Source organism: Acipenser ruthenus, chromosome 9, assembly GCF_902713425.1.
Source record: "Acipenser ruthenus chromosome 9, fAciRut3.2 maternal haplotype, whole genome shotgun sequence".
Classification (NCBI taxonomy): Eukaryota; Metazoa; Chordata; class Actinopteri; order Acipenseriformes; family Acipenseridae; genus Acipenser; species Acipenser ruthenus.
In genome coordinates, this window is record NC_081197.1 from 15,382,612 (window position 1) to 15,403,129 (window position 20,518).

The following is a 20,518-nucleotide window of genomic DNA, read 5'->3' on the forward strand; positions in this document are numbered from 1 at the left end:
AGATGCACTCGTGTGGAAATTATAAAGGCAGGACCAGGAGGTGGAACATCCAATAGCCATTGGAATCGTCATTGCCTTTACTTTATAGACAACTAATTAATCCCTGGTTTTTATATACAACCAAAACTAAAGGTAGGAGTCTATCGGGCAGGGGGAGTACACATTGGGAAAACCAAGAAGAATGCCTCCACGTATTGTTTTATTTTAGAGCATCTAGATACTTTATCAGGACTAAACATTTTTAATTAGTATTCAGGCAGGTGAATTTAAAAGGAGTTATAGTTTGCATCAGTGAAGCTCGTTAAGAAAATTTATATTTAATCCTTAAAAGTGTGCAAATCAGATTAGCCTTAGTAAAGGTATATGTAGAATGTGGTTAAGTTTTATATTTACTGTATATTATTTCCGAAAAATATTTTAAACAGGCAGAATAGTATTGTCTGTATTCTGAAATGGAATAGTTGCTTTTGATGTTTCAAAGCGCATCTGCATGGTCTGTATCTTTTTTATTAAAAAAAAAAAACGTATTTTATATTTTACCTTTAAAGCAGATCATTGTTTAATTATATTTTCACGGTAGTGGACTGTGCTGCTGTGGTAAATCGCTTCCATAAATACCTGTGCTTTTAGTAAAGCCGGTATGTGTGTGTGTGTGTATATATATATATATATATATATATATATATATATATATATATATATATATATATATATAGAGTCAGTGGTGTGTTTTAATATTGAATTTAGATGCATTCTTTGCTTAAAAGGTCTGCCCTCAACACGTCTTATTTTTATTTTCGTAAACCTGCATTCTGATGATTATTATATTCATTGTGGTATTTTGTGAAGCTTTCTTTTTTTCTTTTTTTCCCCCAAAACTGGGTAAGTTAAAAGCTTCGTTTATTCAAAAGGAGGAAACCGCTAGCTATTTTATCTGTTACAGTGACCGGCTTTGTGTATCTATATCGTCATCCATGGATTTCAGGTATAGCTAATGTACAAATTGGGGGACTTTTCGGTGTTTCGTATTGTATATTGTGTGCGTGTGCGTGATTGTGAAGCGTATGTACAATCTTTTTGATGCATTCGTTATATAATCTTGATATTAAGATAGTGGTGATTATACGTTACGATGAAATATACCTGATCTGGTTCTGTGAATGTATTAGATTTGACATTCTGCTTGTTCTGAGGTAATTTGATGCAATGACAAAAATATGAAAAAATACAATGTTTAAGAAATGTTTGAGGCTTTTTTAAAAAAAAAAAAAAATCCCTTTCTTGTTGTTTTTAATACCGTACTAAATGTAGCAGAGATCGTGATAGTTAACGGAATTATTTAGGCATAACCAAACATATCGTTTTTATTCTTTGATCACATATACACTTTATCCACCCAAGGTTTTAAAAATATCAATTATTTTAGTCCTCTATATATATATATATATATATATATATATATATATATATATATATATATATATATATATATATAAAGTTATGATATACATCCAGTAGGCCTATATCGTTACGTGTGCTTTGCAGGTTCTAACTGTGTTTCGGGTAGGTTACATTATCTTTCTACGTCAATAACATTAACTTTTAAAAAGTAGTCTACTCTCATTTTTTTTTAATTATGAAATTAAAAGTAGGCCTACTTTGGGACAGTAAAAAACGGATTTTAGATATGACTAAATAATGTCCTTGTAATATTTAAGTGTATATTAAATACTTGACATTGACCGATATGGTTTTTACTTGTCTCCATTTGTGGAATCTTCAAACGTACTGTCGGTTTAAAGTAAATGGTTTCAAACGGATTTTTATTATCGAGGATATTATTTAAGTCTATATTTAAAAGGTAACTGAAACACCTTTTCTGTAATTAGTACGATAAATAGATAGATCGAAAGATAGATATTTTCTGAACTACTGAATCACGTGCATGTTCTCTATTAATTGACAACCAGACCGTTATTTATTTATTTTTAAATAAGGGAAATTAGCAGGTTAATGTTCCCGCGAGGCCATTAACGGGTTAAAAATATAGCGTACACGTCCCCATGTCTTGCTACAACTGTCTAAATAATGTACCTGTAATTTTTCTTTTCATTATAAACATCCTGACAACTTTTTACACTTAACACTTTAAAGTCTGTCAAAGCTCTTTTCAAAATGGCCGTGCTAGTGCACTGGTGTTTGAGATCTGTCCTCTGTCACGGCGGGAAGAGCGATTTAAAAAATAAACATAACATGTGCTCTGGCTTTTCTGTTCAGTATCACATCATTGCTGTGTTAATTGTTTGACAATGTGGGCAATAATCCTTACGTTATCAGTGCACTGGAGCGGCCATTTTTAAAAGAGCTTTGAAACAGACTTTAAAGGTCGAAGTGTAAAAAGTTTCAGGCTGTTAACAATGAAAAGAAAAATTTCAGGTATGTTATTTAAACAGTTATAGCAACACGTGGGGACGTGCTATATTTTTCAGAACCCCAATACTTCATCTTTAAATTCAACACCAACCTAAATACAATTGGGTGACTTGTTAAGCAGTAGAAATTATTTGAAGCAGTGGTATTTGAAAACAACAAAAGCCTGTTTTTACTTTAGTGAAGTAGGCTACCATTATTATTATTATTAGTAGTAGTAGTAGTAGTAGTAGTAGTCCTATTTATTGCCCAGTGGGCGGACTACACCAACTGCCCAGTGGCAGCCGGTGCACCGGCCGCCCAAAGGCAGCCGGAGAAAAAATTCACTTTAGCACCTCTATAAAGGGGTGCTAACAAGACTGGGCGATAACTAATAAACAGAAAAAAACAGTAAAAGGACTGTAAATTTAATGTTTAATACAAAAGGGGAGGTGGTACAGAGCACGCCCCCTAGAGCCCACTGGTCGACAAAGGTGGCCATGTCGCCAGCGGACTCCGCGTGGGCGTGCTCTGTAGTAGTATTCAACACTTTATTGAAATGAATGTTCATGGGTTAAGACTTTTTCAAGTCAAGTTAGCGTATTTGTGTAGATGGACTAGAGTCGCAGTCCTTCGCAACCATTGTTATCTTACGTTAAAGCCACGTACCTGAAATTGCCAGGCAAAATATTTTTGCTTTTACTCTCCCTGTCGCTCTGCCCACTGTCGTCTGCCCTTGTTAAGATGTACACAATCTGAAACAAGTTACAAACTTGCCCCAATATTTAAAGTAGAAATATAAATATTTTTAAACTAGCAAGAAATGACGGTTGCAGCAGCAGCATTATTGTTTTAAGTTCATTTTATTATGGGCAAACTTTGCCCTCTATCTCAATGGCCCATATTTAGAAGCAAGCACAAATGCAAAGACACAATGTCTCAGAGGAATAAGACCATTTTAATGGTATAAATCAAGAAACAACTCTTGACTGGTCCTGCCTGCAACTAGATGTTGTATACTGTTGTAAATGTTAAATGCATACTGATGACATTTTATTCAGCTAAAAAAATGTCTTTGCCTTTGCACTTGCTTCAGAATGAAGTTTTCTTTTTTTTAATAAACCAATGCTTCTGACGTGGCACTTATTTTGAACTGCCTTGCTTAGAGAATACTTGCCTTCAAAAGAACAGTCCATGCTTTTCATTGTTTAACACCTTTTTAATAAAATTTATATAGTTGCAGAACTGTGCAGAGATGTCATTGGTACTGGCAGTGATCATTATTTTTAACACTACAGGCCTCATTATAAAATAATACCTAAATATCAGAATCATACATTGGATTATTTTTTATTTAAAAATTCAGAAATCAAAACTCAGACAAACTCAAATAAGAAGCATGAAAGTGCGTGGTGTAAACATACAATATGGCCTTTTTATTTTAGAAATAGATTGTTGTTAGGAACAGATTGTGAAAGTCATCACGTGTGAAGTGAATGTTACTTATTATGTTATCTTTAGGATCCCTCAGATACAAATGCAAATATAAAAGTGCACTAGTTTAACTTAGAAAGCGATACTAAATGTTAAAGAAGACTAACTAGGTTATGGTGGTTGAAACTCACAATTGATAAATGCAGAACAATTTGTATTTATGGCATAAGCTGATTTCAGCTGAAAAGGCTCCTTTATACAATGATAACAGTTGTAGATGTCACATAAGCATTGAATGCTATACAGGGTGGTGTCCTTCGTCTGCTATTGCGAATGCTTAAAAGTGCAATTTGTTTAGCACATTTAAACAAGACATAATGTTGCACCTTAATCTCATTTTAGTAGTTATGTGTGTGTCAAAGTCATCTTATTGATCGGTTTCTAACAGTGAAAATGTAAAGTAAGAAGTGTGTGGAACATTTTGAAGTAACCTTGAGCGGGGTAATCATACTTACTTGCAGCAAGCCATGACCAGAAACAGCTATCATGATTTTAACAAAAATGTGGAATGTTATCAATCTAGATTTTAAACATCAAAACCATTAATTAGGAGACTGTGCAAAGACAAATCTTCAGTTAATTAAGTATGTGCTATTTGAGGCATTACCGGATTATAGAACATATTGAGCCCCATTTTAATGGTATAGATAATGGCAAGTCATAATTTAAGTAATTCAAATAGAGCCCTATGGCAGTTTACATACTATTTACAGACACAAATACATTAAGGAAACTTGTCTGCCCTGTTAGAGATTACCCTGGTACACAAAGGGCCAAACTAAACGGCGATAGGGCTGTTTAGACCATTAAAACAGAGCCCATTATCAAACTTGTGTTCATTTGAACAGCTCACCATTTAAGTGATTCAAAGCAGATTGCATCTCGTGAAATATTTAAATGCAGCTTGACTTGTTGTTTTCATATGCATTAAACTCCTTTTCCTAGGGTTAGAGAGACTAGTCAAATTCATAAAAAAAGGCTTTAGAGCTGTTGCATTATTCCTGCAGTCTTGTTATGTCCCCTGCGTAGTTGCAGTAAATTCCAGAAATCCTTCATTTGTTTTTAATATCTGTATACTGCAGTAGAAAAACGCTGAAGCATCCGAAATGGAGTATATTCAATTATTTAACTGTATTTGAGGAGTAGGTTTGAAGGTTCATTGAATGCATCAGATTTCTGGGTTCTTAATTTTTTTTTTCTTCTAATGCACCTGGGCTGCTTTCTCCCCATCATCTTGCCAACTGCAATACATTTCTTTTCCTACTCTGGAGATATTGAAGACAGATATTGGCAGTCTGTTTGCTTTAAGTGTCACAAAATATAAACTTAAGTACTAGGAACCTTGTTCCCAGAGTATGATTTCATAGTTCCAGAGGTACCTTTTGAAGAAATAAAAATATAACCTCCTTGAAACACACATGTGCTGTTCATTTCAAAAATCAAAATGAATTTGGATGACAGAGCTGAGTGGTCTGGTGTTTCCTTATGTGAATTAAAGCAGTGCAGTACATTTTAGAGGATCAGTACAGTGAGTTAAACTCAACCACAAGTACTGGTAATCCTAACCTTTCTCAGGGTCATAATGGGGACATATCAACTGAACTCGTTAATCAATTCATAATTATTAAAAAAAATATATATATATATATATATGTATATATATATATATATATATATATATATATATATATATATATATATATATATATATATATATATTTCTGTCTCATGTATGGCCATTATAAAACAATATGGGACAGATTTTTCAAACCAAAATGCAATTGGCAATTTTTAAATTTTTTTTAATGGAAAACCAAATTGCAAGTCTTACAAAACTGACACTTACAACTCAGGCACACTTCTAATTCACCAAATTAACCTTATGAGGTGTGTTTTACTAGTTCTGTAACATTTGGAGTTGTATTTTGCTTTCACAGAAATTGTTTAAACTGCATTTTGGTTTTAAGACAATTTGTATGAAAAAACTATTTCATTTTGCAAATGGCGTTCATTTTTTATGTTTTCTTTTTGCTGTTTTTTTATACTACAGTTGAGAATTTCCTGCAAATAATAAGCAAAAGGCATTTTACAATGTTTAAAAGATTGTATTCCGTTCTCTCAGCAGGTATTCAACTTTATTAAAACCAGACATTGTTCGGTTTCTCTTTCAAACACTTATATCAGATAAATGTTTGCACCACAGCTTTCCTGCTGTGTGGATATTTTTTTCCTCCCATACCATGAGAGGAGAGTGATTTCTGAAGGGATTATCACCTCTTAATCTAAGGCATCTGTAGTGGGTCAGCTACAGCTCTATCACTGCACCACTCACCTTACATCTTCATCTTTTAAAACATTCAGGCAACCAAAATACCCCGACATTGACCTTGAGAATAAAGCTGAAACTGTTTCTGATCAGTTTTCACTTACCAGATGTCTGTCTAACCAGTTTAAATCTGGGTCTGTTTCTTAGTCTAATTTATCTGCAGAAAAATATCGAGGTAGAGATGATACCAATTAAGTATGTATGTATGTATACTGTATAACTTACTCATTCTGTAAGGGAAGAGTAGTGGCTTATGAAACATGGTTGTTGTGAAACCTCCTGCTATTTTTATACATTATTCCAACCTCTTGGAAGCCCTTCAGTATTCTGGTTTGTTTTTGCCCACTCCTTATCACATTAGTTCAAATGTACCTGCAAACAAAGTTTGTGTGCTTTGAAACCAGGCGTGCAAATAAATGCGTAGTTACAGTACAGTATAATTGATGTATTTATTTAGTTAGTTAGTTGTGTTTACTGTATTGGACATGCCCAGGGCAGGGGTGTAAGTGCATTTGGAGTTTTCTTTTCATTTTTTTTCAACAGTGTGAACAAAATGCAGACAGACGGACACAATTATAATAGACATTATATTGTCTACAAATATCACACAGTACTGAAAAATATACACTGGAATTATATTGAGAGACAAACAAGTAAAGTAACAGTCTAATCCCACTGGTTTAGATTCACATCCAATGTAACAGTCCTTATAGCTCCAACCACTATTCTCTGCAATACTGCCCTGTATACTGACTCTAGAACTGCATCCTCTCTGTTTTTTCTTGCACTACATTGTACTTGCCAATGAAAGAGAAAAGTATGTGTGGTACAGCGAAGGAAGGATGTTAAAGTTGGTCTTAGGTTCAGTTATTTCCTAAGAGAATGTATTAGCCGATACAAAGTGCCTTGTCTTGTCTTTACTGTTAGAAATGCAAATTAAACGTAATAATGGTTCTTCTCTGGTCTGTGTTAATAATCCCATTATTTGCTGATGAATGAGGTCATTTCCATGTAATTCACTTTTGTTGTGGGAGAAACTGTCCAATGGCCGTTTGATTTTCACTGAAAGAAGGTAGAATTTGCTATTTTAGTCAATACAAAAGCAATCAAGCTCTGCCCCTATTAGGTCACACTGCTAATTTACAAGAAAGAAGTATCTCTTTCTCGGTTATTTTCAACAGAGGACAAAGGATGTGTTTTATAAACCTACAGTTTGTCTCTGCAATTTTGCGCCTTGCAAAGATTATATCAGAACCTGAAAAATAATCTCATGTTGGGCAAAAAGAAATATATATATATATATATATATATATATATATATATATAAAGCTTTGCTTATTGTGTTATTCTCTAAGATGCAGTGATGTAAGCATATTATTATTATTATTATTATTATTTATTTCTTAGCAGACGCCCTTATCCAGGGCGACTTACAATTGTTACAAGATATCACATTATTTCACATTATACAGATATCACATTATTTTACATACAATTACCCATTTATACAGTTTGGTTTTTACTGGAGCAATCTAGGTAAAGTACCTTGCTCAAGGGTACAGCAGCAGTGTCCCCCACTGGGGATTGAACCCACAACCCTCCGGTCAAGAGTCCAGAGCCCTAACCACTACTCCACACTGCTGCCCACCATTTGTTGTTATTATTATTATTATTATTATTATTATTATTATTATTATTATTATTATTATTATTATTATTATTATTATTATTATTATTATTATTATTATTATTATTATTATTATTATTATTATTATTATTTTAATCAATATATTCTGTGTAAGGAAGCTGCTTTGAATGTATTAATTTTTTTTCAAACGTTGTATATTTTCATTTGTTTTACTCTCCATGCTGCATTAGCACAGCTCTCCCCTGAGTGTATCTGCCAGTGTTCAATTTACCCAGGGGCATCCGCAAACCTTGTGGTGATCAGTTTTGCAGGCAAATGCCATATGTGTTTAAATGGAGAAAAAACAACCTTTATTTCATTTGCTGTTTTAACTGGATGGATAACTTTTGTGCCTCAAGACAAAAGAAGGGAAATACAAAATTAATTAATTGCCTCCTTTCTAGAAGCAGCCCTCCCACCCCCCTCCAATATGGAATGCTTGTCAGCTTTCCTGATAAATGACTGCATGCATTTGCATAGATTTAACATTAATACAATTTAGTTTTATTTGCAAAAACTGGTTTACATAATAATGCAGAAAATTAGTAATATGCTTCATGTTTTCAAAGCAAGAGGATTACTTACTGCAGAGAGTGATAGATTTCCCTGCCTGTTTCACAAGCTAGCAGTGCTGCAGCTTATAATGGCACACTTACACTTTACCTCATTTTATAGCGGTTGACTAAGTGGGGCTTCATCTATTTAATGGTACTAGTAAAGTCCAATATCTTAAGCAGTTTGTAGGACTGTGGTGTAATTTTCATTATATTTGTTATTCTGCTCAAGTAGCTTACAAAGGAATTACTTGCTCGTTGTTTTTTGTTTTGTTTTGTTTGCTGTTAAACCCACCTTAGAATTCAGTGTTTATTATTTCAGAGAGATGTACAGTAGCTGTAGTTTGGGTGGATTTTACATTTTTTTAAAAAAATGACCTGCTGTTAGAATCAGAATGTACTTGACTTTTCAAATTAACCTTGATATTATTAAAATTATTTAACAGTAGTTGAGGGATCGCCTGGAAAAACTTGAGAATCCACAATTGAATTTTCTTTTTCTGTCCTTGCTTCATATTACCATAATTCAGAAATACATACATACATGTTTGTGGGTTATCACGTTTTTCGCTTTTTTTTTTTTTTTCTATGGCAACATTAAGCAAAATTTAGATGTATTAGATTTACAAAATAATTGAACAGCTATCTGCACTGTCTTTGGCTGAATTGTTTTCCAACATTGTAATACCTGGAATATAAAAATATGTTTAGTACCCTAATAAAATCAAAGACATATTACTGCCAAAACACAAATAAACAAATAACCTTGCATTCTCAGCCTCTTGTTGTGAATAATGAAATGCTACTTCCAAATCCTGTGATAAAATTAGGCCATGTAGCCCAAATAAAGAATGAAGGGTTCATAATTGCCACTCCTTGAGATCTGAGACTCCGGGTGCCAACTGCCACTGCTTTAGCTAATGATGACAAATGTCTCTCTATGCAGATTGCTGTACGTGCTGCTAAGAAAGCAGACCAGAGTGCTTTATCTTTGACTCGGCCGTATCTTTTATATGACGGCATCGCAAATAATAAAGATCAGTAATAATGGTTTGTACTTTACTTTAACAACACCATAAAAAAAAGAAACAATATTATTACTTGGGAGGTTGTTTTACTAAATGTGCAAGTATTACACTGAAAGAAAAGCATAAAATCATTGTTCTGTTTTTTTGTTTTTTTTTAATAAAATGTCCGCTTCATTATACAAAATCAGTTTGTTTTTATTTTGTTGTTTCTTTTGATTCATAATTTTAAAACACCATTAAAAATGGAAATAGAAATTCATTCTAGGAACTTTAGGCCTCAATGTATATTAAAGTGCAGGTTTTTTGTTTTACATTTTCAAATGTAAAAACAAACAAATAAGCTTACAGTTTTACAGGGTATTTAGGTTATGTATTGCTAACAGTAAGAGTTTTGCCATTTATATGCGAGTTATCTTTAACAGAAGTAACATAATATGCCTTGTTTTTCAGAAGAACAAATATGCATTAATTGTTAGTCACATTTTTGCAGGTTCCTGTCTCAGGCATCAAGTCTGTGGCACCAAAGAGTTGACTGTGGTAAACCATAGAACATTGCAGCACTTAAATAAACTGTCTAGTTTAAAAAACTCAAACTTAGTTTTCTAATACAAACAATGTGTGCATTTCTATGTGCTGCTACATTATGTTACTTCACATCTAAATGTATTTGCAAAAAAGGTATACATGGCAGGACTGTCTGTGCATTCTAAAATTCTGATATCATATCTTTTATGGAAGCATCAGTGTATTTTTCTGTTCATTTTATTCCATCACACTGTCCACCTAAATGTTCCATGCAGCGACAGCAGCAGCAGCCGCCTTGTTACAAAAACATAAATTTGATTTCACTTACTGTGATGTGGGGCCTGCTAATAAAAGGGCCAAACTGTTGTGTTTCGTGCACAGATTTCCTCAATTTGTTGCATGAATGGGTTTTGAAAGAGGTCCCACTTTTGCACAAAAGAAGCTCTTTTTTTGTTTGGTTTTGCCCCATCTGTGTCATCTGGTGGTTTGTGCAATAGGCGGTGTCTTCCCATGAATCAAAGTGCGCCAGGCAGTTGTTTTATGGACTCTCTATAGTGTTTGTGGGAGTTCATAAGTTGTCTGCTCTGTTGTGTGCCATTCCCAGTCCACACGTGTGCATTCAGTCCAGCATATTGAGAGGTAATTTGTACAAATGAAACTTAGGAACCCGGCTTGTTCATATTGTGATTTATACTCATACCTCTCAAGTGTTCGTTTTACTTAAGCTGGTGTTATTCAATTACTCCAGCATGCATTCTGCAAATATTACACATACTACTGACTTAAATGAATGTGCAGATTCTTCTGTGTCATTATTATTATTATTATTATTATTATTATTATTATTAATTTTTTTTTTTACATTTTTATAGAAACAATAAAACAAAACAGTGCTGCAATAATTTATTCTGAATACATTTTATTTTTTTAAGCAAGGATATGGTAGAGGTTTAAGTGATTTGAATTTGTCCATTATTTAATTTGGTTAAATAATGTTGATTCCCGTTATGAACAATAAACACAATGTTATAAAAAATAAAGTCTTGTATGTGTTGTGGAACATTTATTGTGATATTATTGATACACAGTACTTGGGGTCAAGAAATGACCCAGTCCATTGCTCTGATGCATAACACCATTATACTGTACATGGTGATGTCAGGCTGACAAATAGAAATGCAGGTTATAAAATCCCTTTTCTGTGTTTGTCTCAGCTGGAAACGTTGCAATAGAAAAAGCTGCATGACATCTTTTTTATTTCATTTTTTATATATAATAGTTGCCCAACACTGTTCGTAGAAATTTGTGATGGTAGATATTTAAAGAATACATGTTAGACAAAGGCTGGAGCTGTTCACATGGAGACATTTTGTCTACTTTGATTATAATGGTCCTATAATTAAGGCAGAATATTTTGGTGTCTCTAATAAGATAGAGAAAGGGAAATCTCAGACAAGAATATTTTCTGATTCTCCTTTTAACTTAAACAGATGGGGTAAATATCCAAGTGCTTGCAGGCTTTCTGTCAGACCACCACAAATCATATGGTTTCTTAGCCAACCGCTGTTCAGTAAATGAGGGGCAAAGCAACATTCATAAAAATAAGAATTATAAAAAAAAGACATGTAACATTAATAAGATGCAACAAAAATATGTATAGACTTACAAGAATGTATTTTCTCTCACTAATTTCAGGGGCTTTTTTGTTTGTTTTTGTTTACCTTTCTTTTTCTCCAGCACACTGTTGTTTGTGTGCATATTAATGAACTACAGGGCCCATTATCTCATTATATTTAATTGATACAATGTCTACCGAAATAGTCACATGGAAAATGTAGAGGATTAAACCCAAGCCTCTGTACACAGTGAAACTGGATCGGCATCTAAGCTATTTTCCACAATATAAATAATATAATATCAGTGTTTTTGTTTATGTTTTCATAAGTTATTGTGCATGTGAGGTAGGAAACAGGATTCTGCAGGACAGGTGAAAGTTTTTTTTTTCTGTCTTAAGCACTACTAAAAAAAAAAAAAAAAAAAGGAAGCACAGGTTTCTGTTCTACCTGGTTGAAATTCAAACGGTTTTATTATGGTGTCAGTTCTCTGGTTTTGGCAGTGCTTCTAAGGTGTCTTCACACAAAAGATCTACCACCGTGAATGAATGCTAGTGTTGACACTACCTAACAAGCAGGGATTATGCGTTTACAGAAGAAGTAATATGATAGGTCAAGTATAAGAGGCACTTCTCAAGAGCACTTCACTGTATAATGAATGATTGACTTGAAAGTGAGAAGCTGCCACTCTTTGGCTTCGTTTCTGGGTTGATGCCTGCCTTACTACTCCAAAGCTCCCTTGATCATGTTCAGCTGCTCTATTCTCGTGTGATGAATAATAGTGGAGGAAAGCTGCTTTTCTGTCTCATTTTTCTTGCTAATTTACACATTTCAGCCATTTTTGTTTGCTTATTTGCTATTCCCTTTTGTCAAAGCACTGCTCTCATTTTCTTTGCCTCAGGGCTATGAACTAATTTGAGATTCTGTAATTACGGCATGTTTTACACCTATCTTATTTTATAGAACCTCTTGTCTCCACATTCTTGCAGGGGGGGGGGTTATTATTCGAAGAAAGGCTAGTTTTCTTATACAAAGAATAGCTATGTTTCCCCTACAGACGTAGTGCATAGTTGAACTACTGAGCTGTTTCTTCGAAGCACAAATGACCTTTTTGAGTTCAGGGAGGACAAATGAAGGCTGCCTCTTCAGACAGTCTGTGTTCAAACAGTGTTGAGCAAAGAGCTCTGGACCTTTGTTCCTCTTGAATGAAGCAGTGGTTGTAGCCATTTTAAGACCATTAAGGCTCTGAATGCACAGTATAATGCAGCACTCGTTGCTTTACAGCTGTGTTCCTTTCTTTTTAACATACAAGCTTGTGAAATTTAGATCAAGCATCTCCATAATAGAAAAAGGTCACATATTTACCTGTTTAAGGCAGTTCATTGAATTTATTTTTTACTTGTGGGTCTGTACAGGCTTTCGGCTCTACAATCTTTAAAAAGCTCAGTTGAATAAACTATGCATGCTTTTCAAGCTATTCTCAATCAAATTAGGGCTTTAACAAAGGTCAAATTAAGGGGACTTGATACTTTAGGTTTCCAGCATTAGCTGTGAAGCTGTTTTGTGTGGCACATTAGTGGGGGGAGGTGGGGATGGGACAGACACAAAGCTGTCATCCTCCATGTGGTCTAACCCTCAGCCCCAATGGGAGGCACAGCGGGCTAGAAACAACATTTGCCATTGTCTTGTAGGCCTTCTGTCTTGTAGGATCAGCTGGTGTATCACTGTTTGGGGGTTACAGGTGCTACCTGGGGTCTGCAAGGAACAGCTCTCCTCTCCTAGCAGCTTATTGTTAATGGCCGAGTGGGCTTGGGAAGACATGAAGTCAGAAACCTCTTGAGCACTCATTATTTTTCAAACTGATGACACCTAGCAGATTTTCCTCTCTCTCCCCACTGACAGTACATACAAAATGTAGTTGCTGCTAACTTTGTGCTGCTCTCCGGTTCACGATAAATTTAGCACACGCTCCACAGGGAATTTGCTGTATGTGTGTGTGCAGTCAGCAGAAGGTTAGAAATGAAAGCACCGGTATTTACCTCTATTTCCATAAAACGCTATACTGCACCTTTGAAGGAGCTTCGTTAGATCATTTACATGCTCATGGGACTTACGTTTTTGACAGCCGTTTGCCATCACCTGACCAGCTTCCCAAGAACAGCCATTATTTTTAGTATACAGCTATAAAGTTGAAGAATACACACCCACCTTTTCCATATAACACATCAGTTATTTTAGTTAGCTATAATTAACAATTTCAGCCTGCTTGTGGTTATCCAACCTAAATTATTTGTGGAATGTGTCATTTAAAAAAACTAAAAGTAAGGTATTTCATCCATTATATTTTAAGTGCTATAAATAAACCTTTTTTTTTCGCTATATCTTTTGAAGTTACTCTGCGCCTTTTATACTTGATATATTACAACCCCCCCCCCTTTCTTTTGCTTTGGACTTCCAGCCATACTTTAGCCTGAAGTTCTGAAGTAGTGTCATTGTATTTCTTTGAGCTTGCTAAAGAGATTGTATTCATCCACAGCACATATATATGCTTTAAAAAAGAAAAAGGGGGAAAGCCATAATGGTTAATAGGTGCTTTTAGTATTTTGAGAGTTTTCATAGTTTAATCCCTTTTCAAAAGCTTTGAAGAATAGAGGCTGTAAATGGCCCTCAGTATTAATTTGATGTGACTTCTTTACAATAAGGGTTAAGACTCCCAGAAGCACATTTTGCAGCTTACCTTCTTTCATCAAGCAGCCCCCTTGAAACCACAGCCTAAATGTTTCATGAAACTCTGCTGTAAGCCTCTTTGGTATTCTCTTGTTATAATGCAGCTCTTAAGACTATTATTACAGTGTTAAGAGCAGAATACTAGACACAAATAATGTATGTAGCTAGTTTTTTTCCCCCTTGTATTATATTAAAATTGATTTAGCCCAATAGGGAACCTACTACTGAAACAACCCCTCTGCATTAAAGAAAATCACAACAGCACATAATCTTTCTTTGTGTGGATTTTCTGTTAAAAATCTCATGCATCCTTTTATTCCAGCAGTTACTTTAAATTATACAAGGGAAAATCATTGACACAACATTTACTGTGTTCCCTCTGGCTTTTAGATAATTAGAATATTTAGATATAATCTGTTGAGGCTGATACTGAATTACATCTATGATATTTTTTCCTTATATTTTGAAAGGCCAATATATAAATGATTACAGAGCATATCTTCATTGAATAGAAAATAGTTGCATTTGTTTTATATTATGTCAATAAAATGGCCCAGATTATAATAATGAGGTCCTTTTTTGTAGAATGTTCTAAATGGTGAAAAAGATATCTGTGAGCTACAACCGAATGTATTATTATTATTATTATTATTATTATTATTATTATTATTATTATTAATAATAATAATCCGTTTTGTGCCAAGATAAATAGAATGCTACCTCCCCTTATGTGCATCTTTTTGTCCTATTAAAAATGTTTTTTTAGAGAAATTTAAAATATATCATTAAGTTGTTGATATAATAATCTATAAGGAAACACTGTGGAGCAGTAATATAATGTAGATTTTACAACTGCAAGCGTGATTTGTAATTTGTTAGAAAAATACTTAATCATAAAAAATCTGCAAAAACTGATCAAAGTTATAGAATACCCTATAGCTTTTACTTTGCTTCCTCTTCTTGCAAATTAATTTTTAAACACATTGAAATACATTTTGAACCATCTTCAGAGAACATCTTTATTTTCCCTTCTGAACGTCATATTGCAGCACACTTTATTTAACAGAGCTCAGTAATGGGATGTTCATAATGGAAACTACATCCCCCCCAAAGACAGTACCAGTGGTGTGTTTGTGATTAATGATTCACAACATATGTATGAAAGAATCACAACAATATTAGTATAATATTAGGTTTAAAAACAATGTATATTACACAAGTAGCAACAGCAGGTAATGCAAATGTAAGAAAAAGCACTCAGGGTGTTTCCTATCTCTTTCAGGAAAAAAAAAAAAGCATTTATTTTTATATTTTTTTCTTTTATCCTGTTTTTCACCCATCCTCCCCAGACTGCGCAAGAAAAGGCTGCTTCATTTATTATGAGAGAATCCCCTGAGGTAAAAACTTGGACTAGTCTGGAGGGTTCATAGGGGACAACACGTCTATAGCAGTGCGCTGTTGTGTAGTATGATATACTCATTTGCTGATGAGAAGGTAGATTTTTTTGTTGTGGGGTGGTTTTTTTTGTTTTTTTTTAAACTCTGCATCGGGGGTTTTGTAGAAGCCAGTCAGCAGGTCATTAACCCTCAAGAAAACAGCTTGCATTAATATGCTCTAATCCGGTATAATTAGTCAAATTACTGCACGCCAACCAGCTTGTCATGTGTTGTCAGATTTGGCAAGCACGCTAGATTGCCCTGGGTCCCTGTGGAATGCCACCTAAGGCAGGGAAACCCTCTCGTTTGTTCCTTGCTGATCTCTCGATGAGCAAGGGGAGCTAAAGCTGAGCAGCTCAAGCTCTTTTTGAGTTTCAGCTGAGTGTCCGCCATTAGTCTGTTGAAGGATAAAAATATATATAGTCTGAGCAATAACATCAATAATATTCTCTCCTGAAGAAAGATTCCTTGGTTCGCTCTGTTAACGCAGGCAGCATTTCCACATGACTTGGGATTAGCAATAGTAAAAAGATTTAAACTATATAATTACAAGAGGATAAACTACAAATTATCCACTGCACTCAAACGCAGATTAGCAGCCTCCTATGTGAGTCCTCTTTCAGCCGGGGGGGTTATCTAACTACAAAAGGGCCTCATTAGCATACATGTACAAGCGATCTCATTCCTACAGCATGATAAGAACCTCTTTTACCTTTGCATTAGCACTGAATGGCTTGTTGTGCTTTTGGCAATGACAGATAAGTCAGTATAATTCCACTTTATGCTGAAAATGATGCTCTAGATTCTGAATGCATCCCGAAGGTGTCACTGACAATAATCTTCAAAGAGCGTCCGGCGAAAGTGGGCTGCATGTTTGCTGGATGATATACTGCAAATGACAGGAAGAATTATGCGAGGGGAGACAAATCTGTAACATATTATTAAGCAATTTCACGTGAATAACAGGGATAAAAGGATAATGGATGAGGGTGTCATTATTACCTCCATGAAGAGGGAAAGCAAAAGCAAAGGTAGAGAGACAAGATTAATTGAGGACGGGTGAAGTGCTCATTGCTCATCAGCCCCATTTCTGTGCTGCGTGCTCTCTGCTCCCCTGAAATTTCCATAATTTTAAAAGGCACACCAACTACATTTCAGGTGCCTGCCAGGGGGAGCACATCACAGACAGGGTGTATATCAGACGTCTCACACTGGAAAGCCACAAAAAAGTCCATGAGCAGGGCCTGAACTGCAAAATTAACAAGCAAAGCCTGGAACAGCTGCTGTTTAACCCAGATCCTGCCTGCCTGCTTGTCTGTCTGTCTGGCTGCCTGCCTTTCACAAACTCATTTATCCATCTGCTTCTTATCTGTCGTTGATTGTCCATCTATCCTTATTGCGGAAAATAAACTTCATAAGAAACACCCCTTCCCATGTGACATGATACTGTAGTAGTTTCCTTCCTCCTATACTTCCCCTTTGAGGTGGTGTGGCCCCACATGTCTCATTACATGGCAGAAGGCCGACTCCAATATCAGTTTCAGATAAATCTGTTGTTGAAAGTAATACAGTATATATAATCAAGATCTGATTGTAGAGCACAGCCAGTCGATTGTAAAATGTCTTAACTAACTGTGATCACATCCAGTAAGAGGACATTAACCCAATATGGTGACAGACAGTAACCACCGGTGCACTATGCAGAGAGCTGTGCAAAGTTAATGCATTATTAACACTATTTCTGTTGGAACAGATTATCAAACTTGTTTATAATCAATAATGTGGTTCTTTTTTATTCAAAACTGTACTTAACAAAACTCTTACAGTAATATGCTGTTCTCATCTTGTAAAATAACTCCTCAAATTAAAAAGGAAAAGCAAAACTGCCAAATTATTATTATTATTATTATTTATTTCTTAGCAGACGCCCTTATCCAGGGCGACTTACAATCGCAAGCAAATACAAATACATTCAAGTGTTACAATATAAGTCATACCACAGCTTCCTGTCTCTGTAGAGTCAAACAGTTTAATTGAGATATAATCAATTTAAATAGCACTCCTACTGTATCATTATATACCATTATCAAACTCGCTTTAACAAGAAAATGACTTTAATACACTAGACACGTTTATAATAGCATGAAATTCACCCACAACAGTCAATACTTGTAGATACATGACCTTGTCTTTGACTTGTGACACCTAACTATTGCCATTGCCAATTACAGGATATACTGTAACAGGTTAAAACTGCTTGGTCTGGCATTAATGCTGAAGTAACAAAGGATAAGATAGGAAAAATAGTACTGGATTTGGGCATTTTTAAGCAACTTATGAATACAGCCCATAGTGTGACGGGCACAGATGCCTCTACTATTAATGTTCTTGATTTCTACTATCATTTATTTTATTTTTTTAAAACTGGGGCAGTAGCTGAGTAAGTTGGGTCCTTTGATGAATTTATATCCAAACTTGATTGGCACTACTTGCTCAGATGCAGAGGGGCCACACAGTAAGGTGCCAGAGATGTGAGCTAGCATGGGGGCGTTCAGTTTGATTTCCAAATGAATTTTACAGACATTAATTATGGATTCATTGTAAGTTATCAGTCAGTGTTGGCAGTGTTGCAGTGGATTAAGACTCCCTTGGCTTCCAGATTAAGAACCTGCTCTATTCTAGTCCTAACTGAGCCATGACACAACTTTAACCCAAGCCAAATTATACTTGAAAGGATATATAGTGTGTGTGCACGGAATTGATAAAATATACAATGTAAAATATGGGGGGGGGGGGGGGGGTGGAGTCATACTCAAGGAAATCATTTTAAAGGTATTTCAACCATTTACCCCTACATCCATTTCAAAGAAAATATTCTGGCAATACAAGTCTTTGTGCGGGGGGAAGGGGAGATTGTGTTTAAATATATGGAGTATATGTGCACACCCACACTGATATGCATGACTTTTATTGACTAAATTGGCTGGACATTTCAAGGCATGATTTGTGCAGTATTAGTAATTCACATTTATCCATTTATCACACTGGTTTTGCCAGAGTACCACAACAGTGTGATCTTGCCAGAGTATGACTGGATACTAAATGTGTAGTGACACTGATTATGCAAATCTGAATAGTATTTATCCAATACCTGTTTTAGGAGGGAGCTACTTTATTAAAGTTGAGATATAGGATTTTTGAAACAGGAAATACTGAAATATATTTCTCAGAAAGGACTTTTAAATTTAGAATGTCATACTATGTTTCATAGCTGCTACCATGTGTCAAAATGCAGATAGAATCAATCCTTTGAAATACAGTAATACTTTAAATCTAAATGTGAAAGAGACCTAAAAGGATTACGGCCCAAACTAAAACGATATGGGTTTTTTTCTGTTATTTTTTTAGCACATGATGTTTATGTCCCTTTATTGTACCTATGCTTGAATATTGATTTTAGTGAACCATTTGTGCATTGTTAATTTGATCTTCAAACTCTTATTCAGATATAGTATTAGAAAATCATATGAAAATGATTGGAAAACAAAATAAAAATCATGTTAAATATTAATTTACCTGTAATGTTTTTCAATTATGTTGATGTTTTGTTTTAATTTTGACAGAAATAATTTTCCCATGTCATGTATCCATTATATCTGTAAAAACAAAATGCTTAAGTTATTTTTCTTCAAAATCTTATAAACCTTGTTTTCCTCTTGGTAGCCCTAATCCTAGTTGGGTATATTTAGGGCTTTTGTTTTTTGGGTTTTATTAATTGTATTTTTCGGTGCTTATTTTTAGCTATTTTCGAGTTTTATGTAAATCGGTTTTTGGGGGGCTTTCATTTTTGATATACTGTATGAAATCAGTGTTTTTGGTTACTTTCAAAATGCTTGAGAGGTTTGTTTTTTTTTGTGTCAAAATATGTATAGTAGTAACCCGACATTACTTAAACACTTAACTTGTACCTTCTTTGCTGTCTTCCACAACAAAATCCCTATGGTCACGGGCACATTGTTCTGGGGTTTTTGTGTGTAGGCATTTTTGTACATTTCGCCACAATTCTGTTTTAAATCCTCCATATCTTAACTGTAATACAGCTTGAAATCCCGCTAACAAGTCTCGATCCTGATGGTAATCTCATTTGAAATCTCGCTAGCGGAGTCTCCAATAGAAATGTAGGAATGTGCTGTCATTCAGCAGTTGGGGTGGGTTTAAAGTATTGAGAACAAATCAATGATAGATGCAAGTCAGGAAGGCGGGACATTGCCCAGCAGCAATGGCAAATGTATTTATTATTATTTTTGTAGTCGGTTTTATTTTTTAATGGGAAAAGGGTAAAGTCAACGTGAATAGATTAACCATTTCCACGTTTTTTTCCGGTGTTTTCCGTCGTTTATTGGCTAGCCACCGGTTTCATTTTTTTGTATCTGGGGTGTTTTATCGGTTAAAACCGAAAATCAGAAGCCCTAGGTATGTTGGAAGAACCCGTCTGGGCAAAAATTGTACTGCAGCTCGGAAAAAGCTTGTAAATGATAACAAAAGGTGGAATAAGAACAAGAAGAACCCTTATTCCACGTCCGCTGTTGTTGTCGAGGAGCGAGCTTCATGAGTACTTTTAATTGAAATGGCTGTGGATGCAGCAAATGTATGTATCTGTCTAGTGTAATGGGAATTTGATTAATATTTTAAAGCTGAACTAAAGGGTGACATTATTAT

General features: G+C 34.8%; 1 protein-coding gene across 27 annotated transcripts in view; it reads left to right on the forward strand.

Moving 5' to 3' along the window:
• The window catches only part of LOC117405087 (neurobeachin), a 349,257-nt gene that overhangs the window by 260,214 nt on the left and 68,525 nt on the right, over positions 1 to 20,518 (forward strand). The gene's annotated exons all lie outside the window — the stretch shown is intronic.